The 25,695-nt window shown below is 41.5% G+C and overlaps 2 protein-coding genes across 2 annotated transcripts in view; both read right to left on the reverse strand.

Moving 5' to 3' along the window:
• eif3s10 (eukaryotic translation initiation factor 3, subunit 10 (theta)) overlaps positions 1 to 25,695 on the reverse strand; it is a 211,800-nt gene that overhangs the window by 62,137 nt on the left and 123,968 nt on the right. The gene's annotated exons all lie outside the window — the stretch shown is intronic.
• tm9sf3 (transmembrane 9 superfamily member 3) overlaps positions 2,176 to 25,695 on the reverse strand; it is a 171,001-nt gene continuing 147,481 nt past the window's right edge. Inside the window, exon 16 of the transcript XR_011917032.1 lies at positions 2,176 to 2,189. The gene's annotated coding sequence lies outside the window, so the exon portion shown is untranslated. The remainder of the gene's footprint in view (positions 2,190 to 25,695) is intronic.

Consider the following 25,695-nt stretch of genomic DNA (forward strand, 5'->3'; position numbering starts at 1 on the left):
TTCCCTGTGAATGTAATTCAGAGAACAGACTGCATTACTGGCAATGCGTGATTGTGTAGTATGCAATAGTGCAGTTATCCCGGCTGATGATACAAGCGTAGCCTCTGGCTGTTTAACAGCGTAATCCTCAGCTAACTTATTGTAGCCTCACTGTATCTGAAGAAGCAGCAGAGTGATTTTTTTATTACTTTCACCTGGCCACCCAGGGGAGGCATCTTATCTCACCACTTCGTTTTATGCAGTTTGGTTCTGAAAGGTCTTCAAATGTTGGAAATTTGAATTTCTGTCCATCCACGTGGGCGCATGTGACTTCCCTGTGCTCCTGTGCCCCCCCACCCCCACCACATGGAACAGGGCTGAGCATTTCTGGTGTTGCATCAGTGTTTCCAACACTGCACCTGCAGCAAGTGTCCAGTCTGAGACCTCAAACAGACACTTTGAAGCCGAGCAGGGCCAGGCTTTTTCAAATGACTTCATCTTGTCCAGATGAAAGGGGAAAACATTAGGTTTCACAAACAGAGATTAAGCACGTGCGTTACATTTTCCTGCTCTTTGTAACAGTTTGGTTTTTATTTTGAGCTCTTGCTGTTTGAGTAATGCTCCACGGAGCCCCGAAGGAGCCAGGAATTTAAGAATACAGTGTGTGCTTTTGAATCAGGCATGAGTGCTTCAGACATTATGGTTACTGAAACAATAGGAAGACAAAGTTATAAAATGTGTTGGCAGGAGGCTTACTTTGGTCTACTTAGTCTTGTAAAATTAAAAACATACAAGCTTAACTCATATTAATATTCTAAGGCTATTATCTTTTTAATTCAAATATACATATCGTTGTCCGCTTAACGCTCTCTCAATACTTATGCGATGAAGTGTTATTGTTCTTTGCTTCCCATCAGCGTACATGAAAACACTGCTTTGTAATTGTCTGGAACACAACAGCAGGGCGAGCCTTAGAGAGGTGCATGTTGCTGATCAGTGGTCAGCCAGCTGACCGGTAGAGTTTCTATCATTGACTGTAGCGCTTTTTTAAAAAATGTTTTTGCATGGCCCATCCTTTGGAGCCTGCAAATGTCCTCAAACATGGTCCCAATGCACAACTGTTTATGCTGACAGCACAATGTGATTGGGTTTGTTCATAAATCCCCTCTAAAATGGTCAGAGCTTCATCTGAACTTGTTATCAGGTGGTAGAAGTACTGAAAACCTTTTAAGTAAGAACGCCAGTGTGTGGGGTCAGAAGTAGAAAGTCGCACAGAGGTATTTTCAGCCTGTTATGTTCAAGCTGGTTACACTAATAATAATGCATATAATATTACATATTGTGACTTAAATCTGTGATGCTCAATCCAAAATGCTGTGATTAAGTGCACATTTTTTGTTGTTTAGAGCGAGATGTTAATTCATGTACAGCATATATAAGTATGACAAAGTAGAACAACACTAATTCTGATCCTAATTGTTTTTTTTTTTTATTAAAAAATAAGCAAATAACAGATAAAAGTGGCTAAGGATAACTAAGGTCCTGTAACAGTGTCCATGTGTGGGATTTTGAACAAGAATGTCAGCGTATTTGTGGAAAATAGGGCTGTGTATGTCCGGCATTTAACATTATACTGATAGATAGGTAGATACCAACTTTCGCTGTAACAAATGTCCTACATTTTAGCATGACAACCAGCCACAGGCTGACTACAATACACAGTATGGGAGGTTTTCACTTAGTCTTGTCTCTGCCAAAGAGGTTATGTGGTTGTTTCGGTTTGGTGGTTGATTATTTTTCTATTCAGCCTGGGTAAAGGTATGCTATCTCAGACTAGTGTGGTTTAAACAAACTGCGGTTTGTCATAGTTTCACACTCATAATACACTTGAAGCGTTGCTTCTTTATGGATGCATATGACACAAACAAAACTGACCCCAAAGCTTTATGAAACAACCATGTGGCATTGGAGAAGTAAAAAACACTCTACAATAAGTACAGAAATGACTCATTTGCACGCACAAATTGCAAATATTAATTTTTTCTTTCGATTGCATTTCCTTGGCATTTCTGCAGTGTTACAGATTGTTGTAACGCTGACATAAATAACTGGCAGGTCTTACAGTAATAAAGCTGCCTCTTGAAAATGCTATTTAAAGTTCTATTCGTGACTTGCTGATCGATTGGCCCATTGATTCTGAAGTGGAATATCTGAGAGTATTGGAGTATTTGAGTGTTTTATTTTTCAAAACTTGCTTTGCTATAACTATGGAATAATGAGACTAAAATCTCAAGCAAATGAGTTCTTCCACCCAGTCACCTTGCTGGCATCATTTATAGTTGAAATATGTTTGTGTATCATTCGGCTCTTTCAGCGTTGGGCACATTTCCACGGCTCCTGCCGTCAGTAATCACACAGAGTAGATTAAGCATGTGCACACAGCCAGTCATGTTTACCTGTTCTGTTCACTGTTTGCTTGTTTTCTCCTCCTCCTCTCCTTTCTATTCCACTCACTTCTTATGTCCTCCCTTTTCTGGCCACACGGTCTGTCTGTGTTCTTCCTTCTTATATGGCCGGCCTAACACTGAGCCTTCCTCTAATTAGATTGGGAATTATGGTATGGATTAGGTGACGGATGGCCATGCCAGTTCTTCTGACCAGGGTGGCTATTTCAAGTCACCATTTCAAAGTTATGTGCTTAATGCCTTCCCACCCCCTTCCATGCTTACTTTGCATTATAACACAGCTGCAGGAAGAGTGACAAACACTGTTAATCTCTTGTTTGCTGGCAGTCCATTACAAAGGGGTAAAGCAGGATTTTTTTCTCCAGCGCTGTAAACACTCAAAATTCAGCATTGTCCATTACCTCTTAAACGCAGCCGATAACAAGCATCATTAATTAAACTGTAAGAGTAAGTGGGGTTACATAAACTGAAATTAATAATCGGGCGCAAACAGAAATAGAATGCATGTTTCCGAATTGTTTCCTCACAAACTCCCAAATGTAGCTATGTGTAGATTAAGAAGGTTTTGGCTCATGTCTCACTTATGATGCCTCCACCAATCCCAGGGATAGGTTTAGTCATGGAGTGCTCCTTTAATTTGTTTGCCACATTCTCACATTTTCTCAGACAAAATGATCAAGTAGGCATTTAATTACTTTAAGAAAATAAATCGCTTCCAATTGCTTTTGTCCCTTGGCCAAGTCTATTGCACATAGACTGCAAAGAACATGAAATATTTCCCCACTTGGAGTTGAAATAGTCACTGTGGAGTCTGTGTTGAAGTTGGGGAGGAAGAGGACGTCATGCAGCCTGTAAGAGCAAACCAAAGCATATTTTTGACTTACTGAAAAATCACAGTCAACTCAAACTGATGATGCTCTTTGTGAGCCAATAATGTCATGACTAAGTGCTTCCTAACAGCTGGATTCCTGTGCAATTACGGAGCATTAGTAAGTCATATACCATGATACAAATCGAGACTAGCATGTTGTGTTTAGTGCTGACATTACATGAAACACCAGGGAGCTCTCAGAGGACATCAGCATGCCTGACTGGAGACAGCAGCCTGGATCTCAGGTTGTCAGGGAGAATCAAGTACTGACATGCCCATCGACATCTGACAACAGGCGCACAGGAACGGGAATGTAATGTGATAAATTTAATCCACGATATTAATCTAAACTGAGTACACATCTCACAGGTGAAAATTGACAAACACTCTAATGACTGACTGCTGGCACTGCAAATGACTGAGATCACATTCAAGTATAAATAACAGCTACACTGAGCTGCAATTTTACCTTTGGGAAAACACCAATCTACTGACGAGGCCTGATCATCAAAATCTAACAGAAATCTTCCAAAACTCCCAGAAGGTTACACCGTCCCTCGCGTGCCAAATTGAGCGACAGGTTAGAGAGCATCTGCCAAAAGCCACAGTTGAAATCCATATGGCTGGGACTTAATTGGCACGTGCAGGCCTGGGCTTGATGTGAGCACGGATACATAACAGCCTGTGCGGGTGGGCAAAAGTGACTGGAGGTTTGGGGTCGAGCCTCGGTCCCCTCACGAACTGTTTCACTCGGGCGTCCTGGAGCTCTCCCCACAGGGAGGGGAGGTTTCTGCGGCACTTCCTGAGAATGGCATGCTAAATGTCTCATTAACGCCGGTGACCTCAGCCTAATCTATAGCCTGTTTCCTTCTTGGGAGAAGCATTGCTTTCTGTGGGCAGAGACTAATCACCATTCTCACCACACGATTTAGACGAATTATAAAGACGCAGCTTTTTGCCTTCTTTTAATTTTGATCAGCAATCTGACATAACATGAGTGAATTGGGAGCTTGGGTGAGTTTGGCAGGTTTGCTGAAGTCTCAGTAATAAAGAATCACTGTCCCCCTCCCTCAGGTCCTTCCCATATTGGAGAGGCTTGATTCATTAGGACAGCAGGTCTCTTGAGGGAAATCTCAAGGGTCTTCTAACCGTATGAGTGACTGGGACAGAGCAGAAAAACACTAAGACGGAAAGATGGAAAACTGCTAAACTGGGACAACGACTACACTGACATCATTTGCATGTTTTATTATAATAATTTTCCCTCACATCTTTTCCCATTCAATCTGAACAAATGAGCACTCCTCGTCAACAAATTGCCATGAGCGCTCCACCCCCACCAGCCATGGGAATTTCCATTAAAGGCGTTTGAGGCAGAATCGGCGTACAAATAAATGAGGAACTCCTGGGAAATCACGGCAACAAGCAGATACATGTTAAAACTCAGGAGAGGCTTCTCATTTGAGCTGGAGAGGGCTTCCCAAAATCCAGATGTGGCGACAGCACAGACGGGGCTCAGGCCTCCTCACCAGTAATGAAGCAATTAGACAGACAATTATGAACACCTGTGACGCTGATTGGCACCGTACGGCTTCGTCTCCTTCCGCGGCGCTAAAGAGGCCAGAATGTTGCTAAAGTTAACCTCTAACAAGGCCTGTAATGATGACGAGGGCCAAAACACACCACGCACGCACACACACACACGCACTTAGATCTACACACTCACAGGAGGTTCGCATTAGGAAGAAGGGCTCATCCTACACAGCCGCTTGCGTCATGTATTATTGAAACCAGCTCTTGTATAAACACAACTCCAATAAATTGGGGTCTCAGTTTTTCTGATTCATTAAGGTTAATGCAGTTTTAATTAGTGCTTGATTTGAAGCCTATTAGAGGCAATTTATAAGTCCTTTTTGGGGGACCTGCAAAATGACGTTGCGTGGGATTAATATGATAAAAGGCACAAGTTGGAATTGTGCTCCCTCCTGGGTTCCAGCACAGACGCAGGGATTCCTCTCTTTTCTCTGTAACAGCTTGTTTATTTGCACAACTGCTTTCAGGCACATTAAAACAATCTAATGAATGGAGAGCTTTGGCTTCGTGGATTGCTTCATCCACCGCTTGGACAAATGAAATAGCGGTTAAGACTGTGGCCTGATTAAAAGAATGCTCAGGAAATAGGTTGAAACAAGTGAAGTCTCCGCAATGATACAAACATAAAATAAAGCCCGTGACAGCTTTTCACCGATCGCAGCAGCTTTGCAAAGTTGATGTTAATTTGTTTTAGAAGAACGTTCGAGGTATGGTTGAGGGCAGCGCTTCAACTTTTGCTATGAGAAAGAGGGAAAAATGCTGCTTGAACCATCTTGATTTAGGGACTGGATGGAAACTGTGAGGGTGGGAGTGGGTCAGAGAAGAGGGGGCATGTTTTGAATCTTCGCTCGAGGCAGTTCACATTTCTTAGAAGAGCAGAGAAGGATCTCTCCTTATTTTCGTATTATTTAGGTGTTCATTTTGGGGTGAATGAGTGAATGAAAGAAAAAATCCATCACCAACACAATACTTGCCATGTTACAGCTCTTTGTTTCACAACATGCCTGTACTTTCAGTTGTTTTGCTTTACAGGGTAACTGCAGGTCTGACGGCAATATTAAGAATGCCGAAAAAGCTTTTTTACACAAGAAAACACAGAAGGTTATCATTTGATGTAGCGCACAACAAGTCAATCTGCAATCTGTGTCCCCTTAGCAGGTCAAAAAACCACCCTGCTCTGAACACACACTCTGGATGTTAGGAGTGTGAGCACTGCTGCCGCAAATCAACATGAATATTTGATTTACTATCAAGCTAAAGAAAGCAAAATGGTCAAAGCTCATTTTCTGCTGCTCTTCAGCAACTTCACAGCTAATATGTCAATTCCCCAGTTCATTTTCCCATCATCAGCCAACACAAGTATAGGGACGTTGTTAAGTCATATGCTTACATTTACGAGGCAACCGTGGCTCCAACTAGGAGGTTAGCAGATGACCTTCAGCTCCTTCACTCCAGCATGACGAGAGAACGATATCAGAAAGGAACATTTTGCAAAGTATGGAGAAATCGTAAAATTGAGATACAGGGAGGCACCAGCTATTTGTCACACAGTGCTCCCTTACATTCATGGCTCTGATTAACCTCTTAGTTTATGGCCATTAAAATGATTCATAGTGAACTACAAATAACAAAGTGCCAATTTTTTGATCAATTATTTTGTTGACAATAGATTGGTATTATTCAAGCTATTTATACTATTTATGCTATTGTACTATTTAAGTATACACTACAATAAATTAAATTACAAAACTATGTTATTCTATAGTTTTACTAATTCTTTTTTATTTCTGTTACACCAATTACAGATGTTGCAAGGAAAAAAAGTTCAAATTAACAATCTAGTATGACTGTATATATGCTTAAAGCTACATTACACACCGAATACTGTGAGTGCGCTTCTGGATATCAAACAAGGAAGTTAAACAAATTATCGCTGCATACATATATGTTTTCTGTCTAATTCAGTATCTCAGTGGATTTTTAAAATTGTTTTTAGGTATTTTTTTCCTTGGTGTCAATCTCATATCTGCACTCACTTTAATATCAGGCCGCTCAGTGTTGCTCGACGTCTAAGAGAAAACAGTCAGCAGAGGCTTAGTTTGTCACGGGGTCCGAGTTGTTTAACATTACCATGTTTTGCCTTCACATATTGAGAATGGAAGCTAGAGTTTACAAGGCAGTACAAAACGGCCTGATAATCATTTCAGCAGGAACATCTTTAATTCAGATGGGCCACACAGGTGTTTTGAAAGCAACTCTCTTTGCTCTCATACAATAAAAAGAAAACAGCATCTAAACCAGAGCAAACGGTTAACAGCCGCCACAGCTTTGGCACGAGTGATAGTGAGCAGGCTTTTGAAATGGTATGAGTGCAGTGGAGATGGCTGGAAATTACAGGAAGAGAGAGTAGAGCTGAACTGCTGACAGCAGGAGTCACAATACATTAGTCCATTCTCCAACCGGCTGCTCTCTTTCTGCGAGGCATTCCCCTTATTCCGAGATGAATTGTTAACACACACTGTTTGACAATGTCACTGCCACATTTTCTGCAGGAAAATTGTGCTCAGACAAGGTTATGAGGCAGGTGGAACTCCTACATTTGGCTCGCAGGTTGTGGTGGAGAGCTCTCAGTTTTGCATGTTTGTAAATTGCCACCAGAAGTGAATAAAATGGTCCCATCTGTAAACTCCGGCTCCGCAGGCCCACTTCAGAGACCTGAGATCAATTTTGGTGCATTTATTCTCTGAGAGAGGCACACAATGGGAGTTCGCTGAAGATCAGTTTTCAATTGGATAATAGGGTTGTGAAAAGAGGGGATCTAGAGGGCATTGCTTTCACACATTCTTATGGCCTCATATCTCTGTAACATGAGCCGTGCACTGCTTGAGTCTCAACACCTCCTTTTTTTTGTTCCCTAAATCAAATTCAATTTGCACCTACAGGACTGTTGCGTTTTAAGGCTGTTCTTAATGAGATATTCAAACATATAATCAAATTATGTCTGTTTTCTTTTAATTTTACAGTTTTACGCACGCAAAGTTGAGTTTCAATCGAAGCAAAATATTTTTCCATCCATGTATCTATAAACTGCGTTACCATTAGAGGGGAGAGCAGCAAGTTGACACCGTCCTCCTGCTTTCCTCTTTAACCCGCTGCAGCCACTAGATGGAGCATGATAACCGCAGAGAGGCTCTCCCAGTGGGACCCCTTAAGCTCTGGTGGGTGCTGCAACTCCCGGCAGAGGTGAGGAGAGGCAGTTGTCTGCCAGGTTTATCTCAGATTCCTATCAGCCTCTCATTTGTGTTTACTGTTTCTTTACAATCCAGATAATTGATAATTGATAATTGTTAATGTGCTGCTCCATACAGTTTGTTAGACATGAACCGCAGCTGTGAAAGTTTACATTGTTCAGTTCAGCTCGGTTTCCTGGAGCACATTTAATATTGAATAAAATAAAAAAAATAAAAAATAAACCTAAGAAATTTTGCACACCTCTTGACTTTAGTTTTTTTGCAGCTTATTAAGATCAACTTAACAAGAAATTGCTGAAATAGACTCTTGGTTTAATTTGATTTTAAGAAGGGCAAAAAAAATTAAATAAAATAACGGTCACACAACTCAAAATAATTTTATTCCACCAGGATTAAAAATGAACTTTTTTCAGTTCTTACATGGAAGTTAAAACGCACACTGTACAAATGCGCAGAAGGCTCGCTGCGACCCAACACACACAGTCGACTGTACTTTTACTTCTTCTTTTTTTTTTTTTTAAACCGCTTATGTGTTATATCTCCAAACAAGCTACAACACACTGAACACATGCGACCTGAATGTGTGTTTAAGTACAAAACATAATGTTTATAAGAAGTAGTGAACATGTGCTGTGGTTATTAATGAGCTGAATGACTCTATTACGATTCTACAATTGGAAATCAAACTTGTGTCTTCTGTGCTTGTGGTGCCCAAACTGGAGCTACGAAACTCCTCGAGTCTTACAGCAGATCCCCAGTGTATATATTATATGTCTCTCTAGACTTTGGTCAATTAGGACTAACCTGAATTTTTGCTCCATATTCCCCTGCCAACAGTTCAGAAAAATACTGAATATTTTCACTTGATTAACTGAGAATCTTGCACAAAAGTTTCCCTTCTTTGTATTGTTCTATAAACAGCAACTCTGACCAATCAATAAGTATTTGTAAAAAGAACAAAAAGAAAAAAAAAAAGCTACTAACAAATAAGAGTGTTTAAATAATCAATTAATGTGTCCACTGAATTTATTTCATTCATCAAACCCAGCTGGGTTGGTTGTCATGGTAAATTGAAACAACCGAGGCTTTTAGAAGAAGTGATTTTAGACGTCTGCTTACACTTAATTCATAACATGTGCTACACTTGTGTCCTCGATTCTTGAAATGGTTAAACAAATATTATGGGGTGAAAAATGGCCTCTCATAATTGCGTTTTGCTCCGGTTTGTGAAGGCTATTTTCAAAGGATACTGCATTGTGTTTGTGTTTGACAGTGGGAGAGTGGGCAATCTCCCAGAAACAAAAGGCGAACAACAACATGACTTTTCCCGAGCTCTACAAATCATTTCCGACAAATTGAAAGTACAGTTTCTCTAAGTGAATATATTCCTCGGCCGAGATACGTTCACAGCCCCTCGGTTTTATTGAGATGTTACAGGCATAAGTACGTGCAGCAGAGCCGACAGTAACAATAACTCTGTAGTAGTAATATTCTAATGATCTGGGCAAAGGAAATGTATTCTCTTTTATCTCCGCTGATGCTTTAAATGGTTCACAGAGAGTTCATTCACATCACTGACCAAAACAGATTTATTTTACTTGGGGCACATATGTCAAGAGTGGTTACAGGAATTACTCAGGATGCAATCCCATTATAGGATGTCAAATATTTTGATGCCATCGGTAAATGGCAGCACAGTGTGGAGGACAACAACTGGATAGCAATTCTGCAATTTCTGGATCAGAATAAAAAAAATATATGTATAAAGAGAGCGAGAGAGAGAGCTTGCCTGCTCACCTTTGCAATCTTGGGGCTCAGCCCAGCCGGCAATGTAATACTGAACAATGAATTTTAAATAAAGTCAAACATTTGCTTCATGCTCTTCTGCAGTTTAAACAAGACATTTCAGATGGAGACGTGTGGATTTATTGTAAGTAAGAGATATAAGAGATAACTTAATCCCCAATTGGATTGTAAACCCCACCTCCACTTCACAAGGCTCCACCCCAACACACCGCTTTCTTGACCTTTTGTGTCATTTCTCGGTGGGTAATGAATGCTTTCGGACTATTTCAGACGAAAAGATCTTGCACATAGTCCGGAGCATTGGAATGTCATATCAGAAAATCACCCAATCAGCATGCTGGTGTTGAGAGCAAACAAGAGAGCGAGGCCGCCTCGCGAGCCGAGCAGTGGTGGACTTGGGTCGTCTGGATGTCAATATAATAGACTGGCTTATGATGTGTAAATAACACACCACTTAATGGTCCGCTCCCACTCTGCGAGAGCATTTTGAATCACATGGAGGGCAGCCTCTTCCTCTCCGCAGGGTCTCGTCAGCCGCCCGCTCATTCACCTCGCCCCCTTTCATCCACAGAATGTCAGAGAATGGTGTGGGCTGACCGTAGTAGGACCAGATCTTCTGAGAGTACGTATCTGTTCGTTTTAGTTTAAAAGTGGGGGGAAAAAAATTCAAAAACAAAAATTCTCCTCCCCCCCACCAGTTTATCCTCCTCCAATTGTTCTTTCTCTCTCTCTCTCTCACTATCAAATCTAAATTAGTAGCTGTAAGACGACAAAGCAAAGAGTTGTTTTTAACATTAGGACGGAGCACTGGTGCTTTACATGTAACGAATATTATCTCCAAAACACTCGTAATGTCTCTGAATTTTTTTTTTTAAGTCAAGAGCAGAGCTGAACTTTTTTTAAGGTTATTCACTCAAAGAAGAATACTGACGTGGATTTTTACAACCTTTCGGTATGACTAAATGATTAGTATATCAATTCTTTTGTCGAAAACACGTGTCATAAAAGCTTTTTAGTTCCGTTCAGAGCATGTTTATTCATGTGGAAAGGATAGCCATATGTAGGCGTGCTTATAATGCACATTAATTCTATATTTGTAGAAACCCCTGGTCATGACTAAAGAAAAGTACTTTGGTAATTCACTTCTTGTTTACCTCTTGATTGTATTTTTTTCTCTCTCTCTCGTTCACCCAGAATAAATAAGCTACTGAAGAAATTCTGACCCCCTAAATGTAAATATAAAATCCAGCATTAACTAAACATCATAATTAATTCTGAAAAGATGAATGGGTACTTGCACGGCAGCAAACGCATTTACGAAGAAAAAAAAATATTTACAAAACAAAAATGCCCTCGAGACATAATATGGCACACAGGCTAATATTTTTGTGATTTAATAATTATAATGCTCAGTCTTATTGTAAGTGTTTGATGTTGGGTGTCCTTACAATGGTGGAGAACACCATGACATTAATGACAATAGCCCTGAAATTACAAGACTAAGTCAATGACACACTCTCACTGTGTATTTGCTTTATTTGTTTACAAATTTGAACAATTTTGACATTAATACAATGCAATGCTTTCTCTGTTAATTTCACACTCTGTGCCTCGCAAATGAGCTGGAGCTCTCTGTAGTTAAAAGTTGGAGGAGTGTCCCAAAATAAAAGAACTATGACAACCGTTCCACTCACTCGCCCAAACACACACACACACACACTCAGGTAAATACAGGGTGTAACTCAGCTGTTTAAGCTGCAGACACTTGGATAATAACTTCCAAGATGACAAGTCATTCACACCTGCTGATGACATACATCAGGTGTCATTAATGTCCCTTTTATTATAGACCCGCTGTATATGTGATACCCTCCCGCTGCCGTAATAAATAGCTGTGACCTCAGTGAGCGTATCACTCATGAGCCTACTTTGATTTGGTCACTATTTCCGTCAGACCCAGGAGACAGCGGCAGTTCCCACATCCCCTGACCTTGGAGTCTCTTTAGAGCTCTTTCCAGACCCGCTGCTCAAGGTTGCATCCAATCTGTCTGTTGTTTTTGTACATTAACAAAACCTCAACCCGCCTTCACCCCGGAGCCCCTCTTGAAAACTAACACCTGAGTGTAAGGGCCGTGGTGAGAGGTGGCGTGGGAGTGCAGGTTGACTTGGGTCAGATAGGGTGATCAAAAACAAAGCAGCAGGATAAAAAATATAATTTTACCTCCCCCATAATCCCAGGCTTCCAAGAATGACCTTTGATCCTGCAGCATGTGTGGTATGCTGAGCCGCCTGCTCGTGCTGCATGCCGCTCTGATCCTGGGAAGCAATCACCGAGCGCGCTGCTATCAGAAAGGCTGCTGGGGAAACACTCTAAGCCCGAGTCTGGAGGTGAGCGCCGAGCAAAAAGCAAATGTGCGGGGATGGAAAAAATAACCAAGTGCAGCCAACCACACAGAAAGCTGATGGGCCAGAGCACTGCATGATAAAGGTAAAGTGGATACTGTATCTACAACACAGCCCGAGGCCCACTGTGATTCAACAGCAAACAAAAATGGAACGATCTTAACTGGTGAAAGCTGTCAAACAGAAAAGATTTACGCACTTATTTCAATTAACAGCTGATTAAGTGTACAAGTTTTTGTACAAATAAGAATGACAAAATTTGCATTTTGACTTGGAAAACAAAACATCTTCATGAGATTGTTTGTTCTGGTTGAGATAAATTCAACTTTCATTTATTTCTTTCTTTAAAAGATATTTCTCATTCGACTGGCACCGAAATAAATTCCTCTAATGTTTTCTAAGATTTCAGAGGTGTCAAGGCTTGCCAGCGAATCTGTAATAACTGCTTCACAAGCTCCATCTTACTGCCCTGGGCACAGCGAATTCCCCTGCATGTGCGTTTATTTGATTGTTTAAGAGCGATTTCCGGAAACCAAGTTTCTAGATGGGCCAGGAGCTGCCTTGTAACAATTACGGGGTTAAATGGCAGTTGGCCACACAGAAGGGCATTTGCCTGCTGGCAGCCTCTTCCTGCTTTGCAGGGGTCAGAGGTCACAGACTTTTCAGGAAAAGTCCATTTCTCAAGCGCCCTGAAACAGGTGGAGGCCCGGACAGCACTGTTTACTAAAACAGCACAAGGAAAATGGGAAAACATCAAACCAGCAGATACGCTCGGAGAGGAGAAAGAGACTGCGCCGCTTTTTGGTCGCACGTATAAGATTTTTATTTCCAGGATTCGTGAACATCTTCTGAAAACTCTCAGGAAGCATTCGCATCTTTGTGAGATTTACTCTGAGAAGCTGTTTCAAACTGCGTGAATACTTTTCAACAACTAAATGAAACGGAATAATTTTTTAAAAAAACTTTAAAAAAAGACTCGAGGACCAGAATTAGCATCTAAAGAAGTGTCAGTTAAAACTGAACAAGCAGATTTTCAATCAGTGGCAACAGGTTAACAACAAATTAGAAAAAAAAAAAAATTATAATTTTAAAAAAGGGGGCAAAAGGCAACTTGGCCAAAGTTGACCCTTCGGTGCTCTCACTATTTGGATTGGTTAAATCGTCAGGACCTGGAGCTGAACCCATCAGGAAGGGCTTAAGTGTTTAGGATTAGGGATCTAAAAGGCATTTGGAGGCCCTGAACCAAACCCGCAGGACCAGGGCGGAGGGGAGCCCTGCTGTTTGGCCTGTGCAGTAATCACACGGGGGGAGGCAGGACCTTAGCACACCTGCAGGAAGGGCCCACAGCAAAGAAAAAGGTCTCGGCGAGAAGGGCAGGCAAGGCAGCGCGGCTTTTTCTGCGGCTGCAGAGTGACAACAGCTGGGGTGGTGTACGGCGCTGTGGCCCAAGGGCAAGGTCAGCCTGTCGGACTGGGGGGAACAGGGAACAGCAGGCGGATTGTTTTCACTCGGCTAGCGAAAACAGCAACCGTGGAGATGCTGAATGTGCCAGCTGTGCTTGTGGATTTCTGGTCCACAGCCTGACCTCACATTAACACTATGAAGGGAAGCTGGACTGCTAATGACCAGTGGCCTCTGGCCTCACCTGAGCTCCTCCCATCCAGCAGCAACGTCTCTGGACACACTGTGAGTTAATGCTACTCATTTGAAACGTTTTAACGCATTTTGTTTGCATTTGAAAATAAGATGTTGACTGGATATTGATTAGCTATAATTAGACAGTCCCATACTTTCTAAACCAGAAACTATTATAATCGCTTTAGAAATTAAATAAAATATATTAGTTGGGGGGGGCGGTGAATTAATTTAGGCAAAATTTATGGGATAGGTTGGAGTGTGATTGCAGCACACAGACAGACAACATGAATCCATCCATGAAAGCGTCAGGATTCACACATGTCCTCGGGCTTAATTGGGCTGGACAGTTAACATCAAAGAAGCCGGGCTTTATATGTAATCTGTTCGCTCCTCTGATTCTCATGCCTGTGCCTTTTTTTATTTTTATTTTATTTTTTATTTTTTTAAATATGTTCAAACATTGTAATGAAGGTCATTCTCCATCAATTCACTTTGATCTGTAATGACAAAAATTTAGCATTTTAATAAAAATTTCTCCATTGCTTTCAGCACTCGGTTTGCTGCCGCCTCACACACTTTTTACCTCGTTCTTTTATTTTCTCCCTCTTTTTTTTTTATCTAGCCTTCCCTCTCTCACAGCGTGTGAAAACAACTCCGCTTATGTAGGGTAAATTAAACTATTTAAAAAAAAAGAAAGAAAAAAGACCGCAATAAAAACACACTCACACAATCAAGCCTCTGACATGCCTGAACACCTGCAACCCATGTATAATCAAGCTGTGTGAAACTACCATGCTTTATAATGATGAGCTACTTTTATAGGCAGCACTGTAAAATAAAATTCACCGCTGTGGAAATTCCCTCATAGCAGACTAAACATTATCATTTAGCCTCTTGAATTGAAGGGAGGTTGGTGTGACTTTGTTTATTGCCAGGCTGATCAAAATCAGTGGGAGGCGGCTGCTGTGGTCTCATGGAATTCTCTTTTTTAGGGAAAAAACAAAACAAAACACGAGCGCCGCATGAGCTTTGAGAGAAAGTTGCACATCGTAGCTGCTCAGACACCCTCCTCTGCGGCTGTGTGTTTCTATCAGTGTGTTTTAATGAGAAATCAACCGACTGCAGATCAGCTCAGAAATGCTGTAACGAGCCACAAGCGCTAATACTTGAGGATCAGTTGCACTGGATGAGGCAGCTTTATCCAGTTATTAGGGTAATGTAATGGAGTCAACTAATCCAAACCCACCAAACCCTTCCACCATAGGGGGCACAATAGTGAGGCAACACGTTATTCCAGCACAAAGCTGACTTCCCCGCTAATATAGCAGGACACTGAGGCTCACGGCCTGTTCAAACAAGTCCTTCACAGTATCTCCCCTAAAATGATTTTCTCCCTTCTTTCTCTCTCACCCTCTTTCCCCGCTAACTCTCTGCCTCCAACAAACGCTCTGCTGGCAAGGCATATTCTACGCTCCTTAATGCCAAATTAAACCCCAAACTCTTTTATTTTAAATGAGAAAAAGGCAAAAGAGGGTGCGGACAATCTTGATTAGGCCAAAGAGAAGGAGGGGAGAGAAGAGGAGCAAAAATTAAACGGTATTAAAAAAATATAGAACATTACATTAATGCTGGCCGGCACAATTGGTGCTAATTGGCAGATAATCCAGAAGCTCCGGGCTGCCTAAAGCTGGGCTGAGTATAGGAACAAGTCGGGCCTCTCGTCCTCTCCCACCACAGAGTCCTAAAAGCCACGGGATGGGGTCAGAGCACGGTGGAGGAGGAGGGATTAGCAACGGCATTGTTGGCTCTTTCCACTGGAACATGACCTTGACGAGAGTTTGGTTCTCCCCCCTCCCCCCTTGTTCCCAATATTCCAGCAGCATGAACTTTAATAGGAGCATAATTGGCAGTTTTAGAACGCCAAGAGAAACACACGAAACACAGAGAGACCCCAAATAAAATCTGACATTCCAACACCTTTGAATTTCAGCCCACTTGGGAAAGACCTCTCCTACTGTATTTTACACAACCCCCCACTGCAAACAGCCTCCCAAATGAGGACAGTGTATGGATTCAAACAAAGGATATATATATGTGTATAAATTATGCAAAAAAACCACGAGTATTTAAAAAAAATGGACATTTTGTCAAAATGGAATGAAAACTGTTTATACTGGATGCTGCGAGTGTTAGAGCAACAGTCTCGCTCACTCTTTGGGCTCAGAAACAGCTGCTCCATCGACAACAATAAAGTTTAAGTGTGCCAAAATGAGACTGGCGAGGCAAAGTGCTGTGGGAAAGCCTGTAAATGTTATGTGTTTTGAAAATGGTTCTGATAATCTTTTTCCTAATCCCTTAATTGGGAGTCAATGTAGTCTCCTGTGAGCACACAAAGCCGGCGGCTGGAGGGAACTCGGGACACAGAGAATCTCTTAAAGGGAACCATCTCCACCTGGGCGATGAGCACCCTTTTCACTACTCTGAGGAGGCTTTCAAGCAAGTCCTTGGCTGTGAAAGTTCCCATGTTAAAAGCACCACCTATTAAGGTACGTCCGAAAGAGATGTATTTCCGCACAGTGTTTGAAGATTTCCCATTTGCATGAAAAAAAAGGACCTCTGCAAAACTGTAACTTGTGAACTGATCAAAAGCCAGAGGCCGTTCTTGAGTTGAATGGCTTTCCCCCTTTGACACGAAAGAGGCTCTCTTGAGGCGCCTTCACGGCGGTGGCCTTGGAGGTTAGGAAAATGTAGCCCCTCAGACCATACGGGACTATTCTCTGGAGTCTGGACAACACTTGAGTCTGCAGCAAAAGAAAAAAGAGCCGGTTTGCCGCTGTGGATCAGTACTTCAACAGGCCCCACTAACATTCCACAAGAGGGCTTTTACTTTTCCTACGGATGGCCTTTCATGTTGAGAGGAGTGTGTATGTGTGTTTGCAAGTGTGTGTATGTAGACACATATGCTACTATACGCATGCTGATGACTGTGTTGTTTTTGACATGCAAATATTATTCCACAATTACAACAAACTGCACAAAGTTACACTCCATATCTCAAAACCACAAAATTAAGGATTACTTGAGACGGTTAAAAATCTTTTAAGAGATGTAAAACATAAGGAAGTTTAGCCATGCAAATAAAAATACATGCCTTAACAGGGTTCTTGCAGGTCACACACACACACACTGTTTGATGAAATGTATGTAGGCGCAGTCCACTAAGAAGCTGGAGCATTCGTTATTCTTTCCAGATCTATTGACTGTTTTTTGACTAGATGCTTTGCTTTGGGAGAAGAACTGCGTGGCTGTTGAGCTCTTTAACGGTTGGGAGAAGGCTCCACACCAGCTAAGTGTCCACTGAGCAGCAAACATGCCGCTTAAGGCTTTGGAGTGCGTGAATGTTGGTCCAGCCAGAATGCGGAGACCCTTCCCACTCCCCTCCACCTTTCTCCCACTCTGTGACTCAGCTGGTTTCACTTAGAGAACATGGAGAGAGCGGGTCACGGGGTCATACCATGACCTCATCAAATTAGCCCCAACCGAGTGAGGTGTTTAGCACGAGTTAAAACAAGTAATCTGAAGGGCATTAAATGCAAATGCGACGGCCATATGCCCACTTCAAACACGATAGCTCCTATCCTGCCGCGCTCCCCCTCTTGCTCTCTCACGTACACACAGCGGAACCATTGACGGGTCCCACATAGCGGGGGGCTGTTAAGATGACAATGAGTTTCTGTCATGCTGACCAGGTGCAAAACATTTCAACTGATGGCTACGCTCTGAGCTGTTTGATATCTGCGAGAAGAACATTTGCAACAAAAAGTCTGAATGACTCTTTGCCTTTGAAAGCAGATATCTCCTACATGAATGCATTATCTGCATCAGAATCACTTTTCATCCTGACCTTAAACTTGGAATATGGAAATAAAGGGGGAGATGCTTACAGAGGTTATCCAGGAGTTCACGGCGGAGGGAAAAAAAACCCAAAAACGTCAGGGTAATACCTCTGCTGTGCTTCATAAACGCTACGCCATGTGCCCCTGTTAGTGAGAGTGAGGGCCTGGTCAGACTGCAGAGATTATGGGTGAAGACTGATTTTGCCCCCTCGGGCGGTGGCCGGGCTGGGAACATGTGGCAGCTCATATGTGCTAATAAGCACCTGTGGAGAAGGAGGAGAAGGAAGCAGAAAAACCCCTGCAGGGCTCGACAGCCGTGCCACCTGCACAGACCTCCACTGTGCCTCTGACTCAGTGAGGGAAACCTGACAAACATAACTAGCACTCAGACACGCTGCACAGCAGAGCTGGAAAGTAAGACATCTTAAGCTTATGTCTGTTGTTGCTGTGTGTTTTTATGCTGGAGATTAATCAAGAAAGCACTGACATTTGAGCAGGGCTGTACTTTCATTTACAGGTGGTGTTGCTTTCTTTTATCAGCCACCGTTTGTGCTAATAGGCTCTTGTGCGAATGAATGTGCTGCAGACGGAAATTTTAAATGCATCCATTCCTCTGCAGCAAGCTAAAGAAATGGAAATGTCAGAGCAGCAAAACTCAAGTGGATTCAAATAAAAATGTCAACACGTGATTAAAAGATTTGGTGTGTTATTGACCCCAAAACATCACCTAATAATGACTCCTGTGATATGAGTGTAGTTCCAACAGTACAGCAACTGAATACATAAAACTCTCAGAGATGCAAAAGAACTTCTGAAATGTGTCGTAAGTAGCACATTCAGACCTGCAGAGACTCGCATAAAAGTCTTACTTGTTCCAAGTTGATAGTGTGTGTGCGTGTGTGTGTGTGTGTGCGAGCGATGCAGATTTCCAGCCTTCATCTCATTCAAAACGGCGCACAGCTGCTTACGAGGAATGTGAGAGCAAAAAGAAGACATTGTGGGAGATCGCTCTCCTGTCAGTCAAAAGAAGTCTTATTAAATTTGTTTAAGCTGTGAAAGCATTTAGGAAAAAAAAAAGGAACAATGTTTTCATGTGTTCCCTCCGACCGCCAGTTTTCCTCAACTCCAATCAGACACTTTTTTTTCCTCCACATGACGGTGGAGAAATGTATGCCTTTTTTTGCTCACCGAACTCCACGGTCCATCATTAACTGTTCGCTCTTATCTACACAGTTCTTTCCCTTTCCAGCCTGACAACTTCTAAATAGATATCACTGAGCAGGAGAGTTTCGTCTTTTAAGTTCATACAAGAACGAGAACAAATGAGTTCTTCACATGCTCTGTCGGTAATGTGTCTCAGCAACACATGTTTTTATGTGTGAGAAACAGGCAAATACCTACATGTCGACTTAAAGAATCGGCCGTCGGTGTCTCCGGTTTATGAGTCTTGCTTGCTTTCTCTCCCATGTGCGCGCTCTGCAAACCACATTAAAACCTGCCACTATTTGGAAAAAATGCATCTCTGTAATCTTTAGAAATCTGCTTTGAGCCATGAGTGATGTACTTATGCATTTTTCAACGGCCAAATGGAGAGAGTTAATCAGCCTCCGGTGATTTATGGGATTTCATATTTTTCACATCTGGAGTCCATATACACAGGAATATTTAAGACAATACTTTACTACTCTCCGCATACTTCATTGACAATCCGACTGTATCACCACAAATATCCTCCTCTTTATGAGAAGGAGCCAAATACATATATATATATATATATATATATATATCTAAAAGGTTATACACTCAGTCTGTGTGGATCACATCTGAGGAGGTAACAATCACTAACACAAAGTAATAACTCCACATTAACTCAACCAAAACACAGTGGAAATGACTATCTGCTCTTAGGGCAATTTCAGACGCTCAATAATGGCAAGTGGAAGAAAAATATTATTTTTTATTCATTTTCATAAGGACATATTTAAACTTTTATTCAGAAATTATACACTCCTCCCTCAAAACTCTTCTTCAAATGACTGTCAATTCTTCTCGTTCCCAAAGTTTACTGAAACGACGTTATTAAAATTTCCCTATTTTAATTTTAATTGAACAACAGGGCATTTGAGAGGGAAGCTGATATTCATTTTCTACCCAGTTAAAGATGTTTGAGGAAATTAGCCTGTGTCAGCACAAGAGCTATCGACCACATTATAAGATACCGCGCATTTCAGCAAATGTTTCCCAGCTCTCAACTTTCACAGTTCAACGCGGAAGCATTACAAACACACACACACACAAACACACACACGTCATTGGCAGTCATTAATGAAATTAATTCACATCGTCTGCAAATTACATAGTTTAGCTCTTCAGCTTGATTCTTTTAAAGAATCCTGAACTTAACAATTTATCTAATAATCTAGACACTCCTCCCCATTTCTTCCCTCGTGTTATGGCTGACTTTGTCAAACTTTGCCGCCTGATGTAAAACCTGAGAGATACAGATGCGATTAACTGCGAGAGCAAATTTTACCTTAACTTTTAGCCTGTGGAAATGTCAGCCGGTCCGCACTTACTGAAGTTTGACAAAGTACTGGAAACTTTCTTTTCCAAGGAATTTGAGGGAAATTCAGGAAAATAAACAACAAAAGGTTTTTGACAAATATACACAGTGATACACATGAAGGGACGTGCTGTTCTGAAATATTCCATGCACTGCAAAGATTACACAACTGTCTATGATGCTTGCATCACTATTTTGTTATCAAATTGGCTAAAAGCATTCTTAAACAAATCCTCAGTTCATGTTGCTTTTTGGCCTCCCATATTATTAAGTATTAAACAGTAATCTTACACTAATTGAGAAGTTTACATTCTAAGCAACCGCTAATAAGAGCCCTTTGCTTCCCTTTCTGAGCCAACACTTACTTCCACGTCTCCATGTCTTTCATTAACACAACAAAGGACCATCTTCCCTGTTTACACGAGGCTGTTATATTTCTGTGAGAACCACAGAGCTGATACTGTGGACTGTATTTGCAGTTGGCTTTAAATGAAAATAAGCCCAGCACAACTCAAATCCCTTCCCTGAGACCCTGCAGGCTTTTGCCCCTTGAAGGAGCAGAAGTCTTTGATAACGACTACATGTTTTAGACTGGTGACCTCCCCCGCAGCCCCTCCTTCTGAAACTTCTAATAAATAGCTTCAAACATAAGGGATTCTGATCAGCTCTTTGAGCAAAGGAAGCATTGCAAGAGCATGAGATCAACCCCTGGATTATTCTTCCCAACGCTGAAAAGCAGCCCTCTCCAGTTCTTGGCCCGGATATAATACCCATTGGTTGCCACAAGGAACACTATTCGGATTAAGTGGTGCCCCTTTGATATAAGCAACAAGTGACAAAGGGGGAGATTGGGCAACTAACCTGCTGTTTAGATAAATAAAGGTACTCTATCAGCTCTAATAATTGCTAACCCCCTCTCCTCTTGCCCCATTGTCCACTGACAAGTGCTGCTTGGCCTCCTTCTAATTGCTGACAGATTTGATTTTTCAGCGACAGCAGGAGCTCTGTTTGTGGCCTTTACATCAAGTAATTACTCTCCCCGTCTCCCCACCGCCACCTATTCTGTCCCGTCCTTTTTCTAAATCCTCCTCTTCCTTCGCCTCTTTCTGAAGCTTCATCCCCCTCTTTCATGTGAAAAGATTTTGGTAACGTTTAAAGGAGTTTTTCAGTAAGTGACTGTAATTATCCACCACTGCTGAGGAGCACACGCACGTCCGAGGCTAGATCTTTAGGAAGGATTGACAAAAAGCAAAGAGAGCTTTGGGATAATGCTAAGACTTTATGCTGAGGCAAAAAATCCTCGACCAGAACTCCCATAAGTTAAAAAGTGAAGTTTGTGCTCAATACACGCAAAGCCCACTGACAAGGAAAAAGGTTGAAAGTCATCAGCAGGAACTTGATGACACGATGGTTACACAGGCCCAACAGAAGCTGCTAATTGTCATTTAAAATAACCTGACTTTGCAAAGTAGCAGTGTGTACAATGAGGATTTAGTTTCTCTAAAGGCAAGTATATTCTAGTGAAGTGTTAACATTGTTTTGTCCAAACCCTGCAATTATAAAACTGCACATTCATTCCCCCAGTACTACACTCCTGACAGTAAACAAAATGATCACTGCATCCCAAAACTTTGCATTCATTAACTAAAGCCACTGAAAGTGTAAAACGTATGTAATGTGTAAAAACAGGGACTTGAATGAACCGTTTCCTAGTAACAACTCTGATTAAGTTTGAACAAGACATCGCAACCTTTAGCTCCAGCCGGAGTAACACTTTTTCAGACAGCAGGAGCTGTGTCTGAGGTTTCCTAACAAGTGCTGCTTTCCCTCCTCTCCTCCGGCCTGCAGGCTGCATGTAATGAGCGCTGCCACCCCATGGGAGAGCTAGAGGGCTCACTCCAAAGGCAGTGGAGCCCAGGAGAGCCTCCACGATCACCCTCGCAATATTTAAAAAGCTAATTATCCCAAGAACAAAAGTGCACTTCATTTTCACTTAACACAATTAGTCATAAACTGCGTTTCTGAGTTCTAAATCTACACAGGCTCCCATTCTCTACCAATTATTCATACTTTCATGTTTGTATCACATTCAGAGTTTCAAAGCAAACATATTTTCAGTGCTGGTGTCTGTGTTAATCATCCCACCCACACATTTCATGGATTAGTCGTTCACACTGCATGAAATATGAACCGGAGTGCAGCTCTGCCAACTATATGCATACATATTATCCAGAATATTTCTATTGGGGAGTTTGACAGGGTTAGGTTGACACTATATATACACGGAGAGAGAGAATCAATGATTCCTAATCCACTCAACAAGCGGCTGAGATAATTATGCATTTCATAAATGATTAGCAAAATACAGGAATACTTAATCCCTCTTTGCATTGATGTTCTTTAAACAGCACTTAGGTACACCAGGGCACATGATGAGCATCAAATTGGCCTTTTTATTGGAAAATAGCATATTTGTGGCAAAAGGCATGTTTGATTGTGACCTTTTTTGCAGGCATTAAGGCGGTTTTAAACATATCCATAATTGAAAATGGGTAACTATTTGCAAACAGATGGAGAGGCTTAGGATGCACAGTGTTGCTATCAGAATCAATTCACATTCAAGCGATTACCATATGTGGATTGAGTTTGTTTCACACGTTCTTCTAATGGAACCAAACTGGATTTTCTGATACACTAAATTTCCCGCATTGTTACTGATGAAGACATGGTTCCCCTTAACTACATTAACTTTCTTATTAACAGAGGGCTTGTGTTGGCAGGAGAAGGAGATAACCTCTCCTCGGGGTGAATGTGGCCACGTGGGAGCAGCTTTTATGAATCACACACCTGAGCTGCCTCGAATAGGAATACCTTATACACCGTAAAGCTTAAAAAACTGAAACAAATAGGAGATCGACTAAAAACAGTCAATGGGATATCAAGCAATCACAGTACAGTACAGAGTGTGTATATCACAAAAGGTCAGGAGCCTCAAATTGCCAATCAGAGATGTCGGCTCTGCTTAATGTCATCTGAGTAACCTTTTGTGGTTGATACGACACAAAAATTAGACAATACTTCAGCATTTCTTCATCATAGACCTTGACCTTTGTTGTCACATCGACAATGTAACAATTATCAATATGCCATCACCTCACGGAAGGATGAGGACTTATATCAAATGAAATAAAATAGCATTTCCTTGCTTATTGTGTAGAAGACGATGAACTACCGCTACAAACGTACAAATGGTGGTGAACATGCTAAAGCCTTTCAAACATCTGGACAACGCCATGTCATGATGTATTGTGTGGAGATTACAAAGTGTCAGTATTGGAGAGGAACGGCAAGAGGGATGATGACAGGGCGGGAGAGTGTTTGACCTGAGCGAGGAACCATCCCACTGAACACTGACCAGATACCTTCAGCAGACACTCACAACTCCGAGTAGCACGCACTGTGGAAAGGTAGAAGAAATGTTCCCTTTCTGAAGCTTTCATTGTAACTCGGCTGTTTAAACTCACAGCATTCATGACCGTACTCGCACGCCAACACTAAATGGGCTATAGGTGTTTAAAGTCAGCTCATGGCAGGGATCACCTAACCTGAAAAATCAACCACATGGTCGTCTATGATATGTGTCATGGGCCCTCACACTTTCTTAGCCTTTACCGCACCGGAGACAAAGGTCATCGATTTGGGCCTTCAATTCCCAAAGATGGAGAGACGTTATCTTTTGACTCGTGACCTTCCTGACATCACGCTGCCATGGTAACGTTCAAGACAGTAATCTGGCTTTTTTCTTTTTTTTTCATCACATCAATCTTTAAAGCACCTTAAGTGTAATTGTGCACCCTGCAGCGTTTGTGTCACCTTCTGTGTTCACCTGGCTGCTCGCTGCACAAATAAACACAAGGTAAGGCTGAGTTTAAATTTCACTCACCTGCGGAACAGTCAGGCCGGACTGCCATTAATGAACATGTCTTGCGCTTCAATGAATCAACTGTATTCACACATTTTATTAACCGCTGGTGGACAGTTGGCTCTAAAATGTGGTCTCAAACACAAACATGCACAAAATATACACGGCGAGTTTAAAAGAAAAACAAGATTTCAGAGATTTTGGGGGAAAATAATTCAATTATTGGCACATGGAATCACACACATTTTTATATTCAGAGTTTGGAAGTAACACACAACAAATACAGATTTCATTAGTTTTACTTTTCCTCCAACATTTACATTTTCTCAAGAGGTTTGCTACTTTAGTTTCAACGTATGTGATGATGGGGATTTATTAGAATTTTTTTCATAACTCTGCATGTTTCCATCATAAAGATTGATTTTAAATGACTCGGACGGGACGGTTATATATCGAGAAGCGATGGCGTATTCGTCGGCACACAACGGATATGTTCAAATGTAACGACATCATGTAACTGGACAGATAAGGGAAAGGCTCGACTAGGAGAAGAAGTAACTTCAGTAAACTAGATAACTCTGCAGATTGAGCAGATTCAGAGCACCAAATTATTCTTCATCCTTGGCCATACTCAAGGAAACCGTTTAAGGTTGTCATCTGTAGGAGGAATTATTGGCAAATGTGCTGAGTCGGTGTTTTGCTATTTTCACTTCACTGTTCTCGATTATGTCAAAACTTAAAAAGATTTGACATTCTTCAAACCCGGCAATGATGTGAGGATCAGTTAGCTTTGCATTAAAACAAGCTGGCGAAACTGTCATCGTCTCTTTGAATTCGTACTTGAAGTACATTTCAGGCCGTGTACGTTTTCACTTTTGCTTCAATAAAGCAGTTGAATACATGCTTCTTCTTCTATCACTCTGTTTTCTTTCCCCAAAGTAACATGGATTTAATTCCTGTAGAGGACTGAGACTCAAAACTCAGCCGCTGTGAGATCCACATCCAGATTGACAAAACAAACGAAGAGTTTCAACAAATAGCACGAGTTGTCTAAATATGTTCTATTTTTTTCAGTTTCTTTTATTTTGTCATGTTTTCCTCTCAGTTTGTACAACAAACACCAGATGATCTCATTCATTTATACCCCAAATTGCCATGAGCTCTGCACTTCAGCTGCACTGAGCCTGTGCACCAGCAGTAATCACTAAAGTTTTAACTTATCGATTTGCAGGTCTGACTACATTGCTTTATGTGTGTACGGGTGTGTAGAAAAAAAATGTTAATTTGTGACTTAAAATAAGGAAATTG

The sequence above is a fragment of the Leuresthes tenuis genome, unplaced genomic scaffold (genome assembly GCF_036924035.1).
Source record: "Leuresthes tenuis unplaced genomic scaffold, fLeuTen1.0.hap1 SCAF_8, whole genome shotgun sequence".
Taxonomy (NCBI): domain Eukaryota; kingdom Metazoa; phylum Chordata; class Actinopteri; order Atheriniformes; family Atherinopsidae; genus Leuresthes; species Leuresthes tenuis.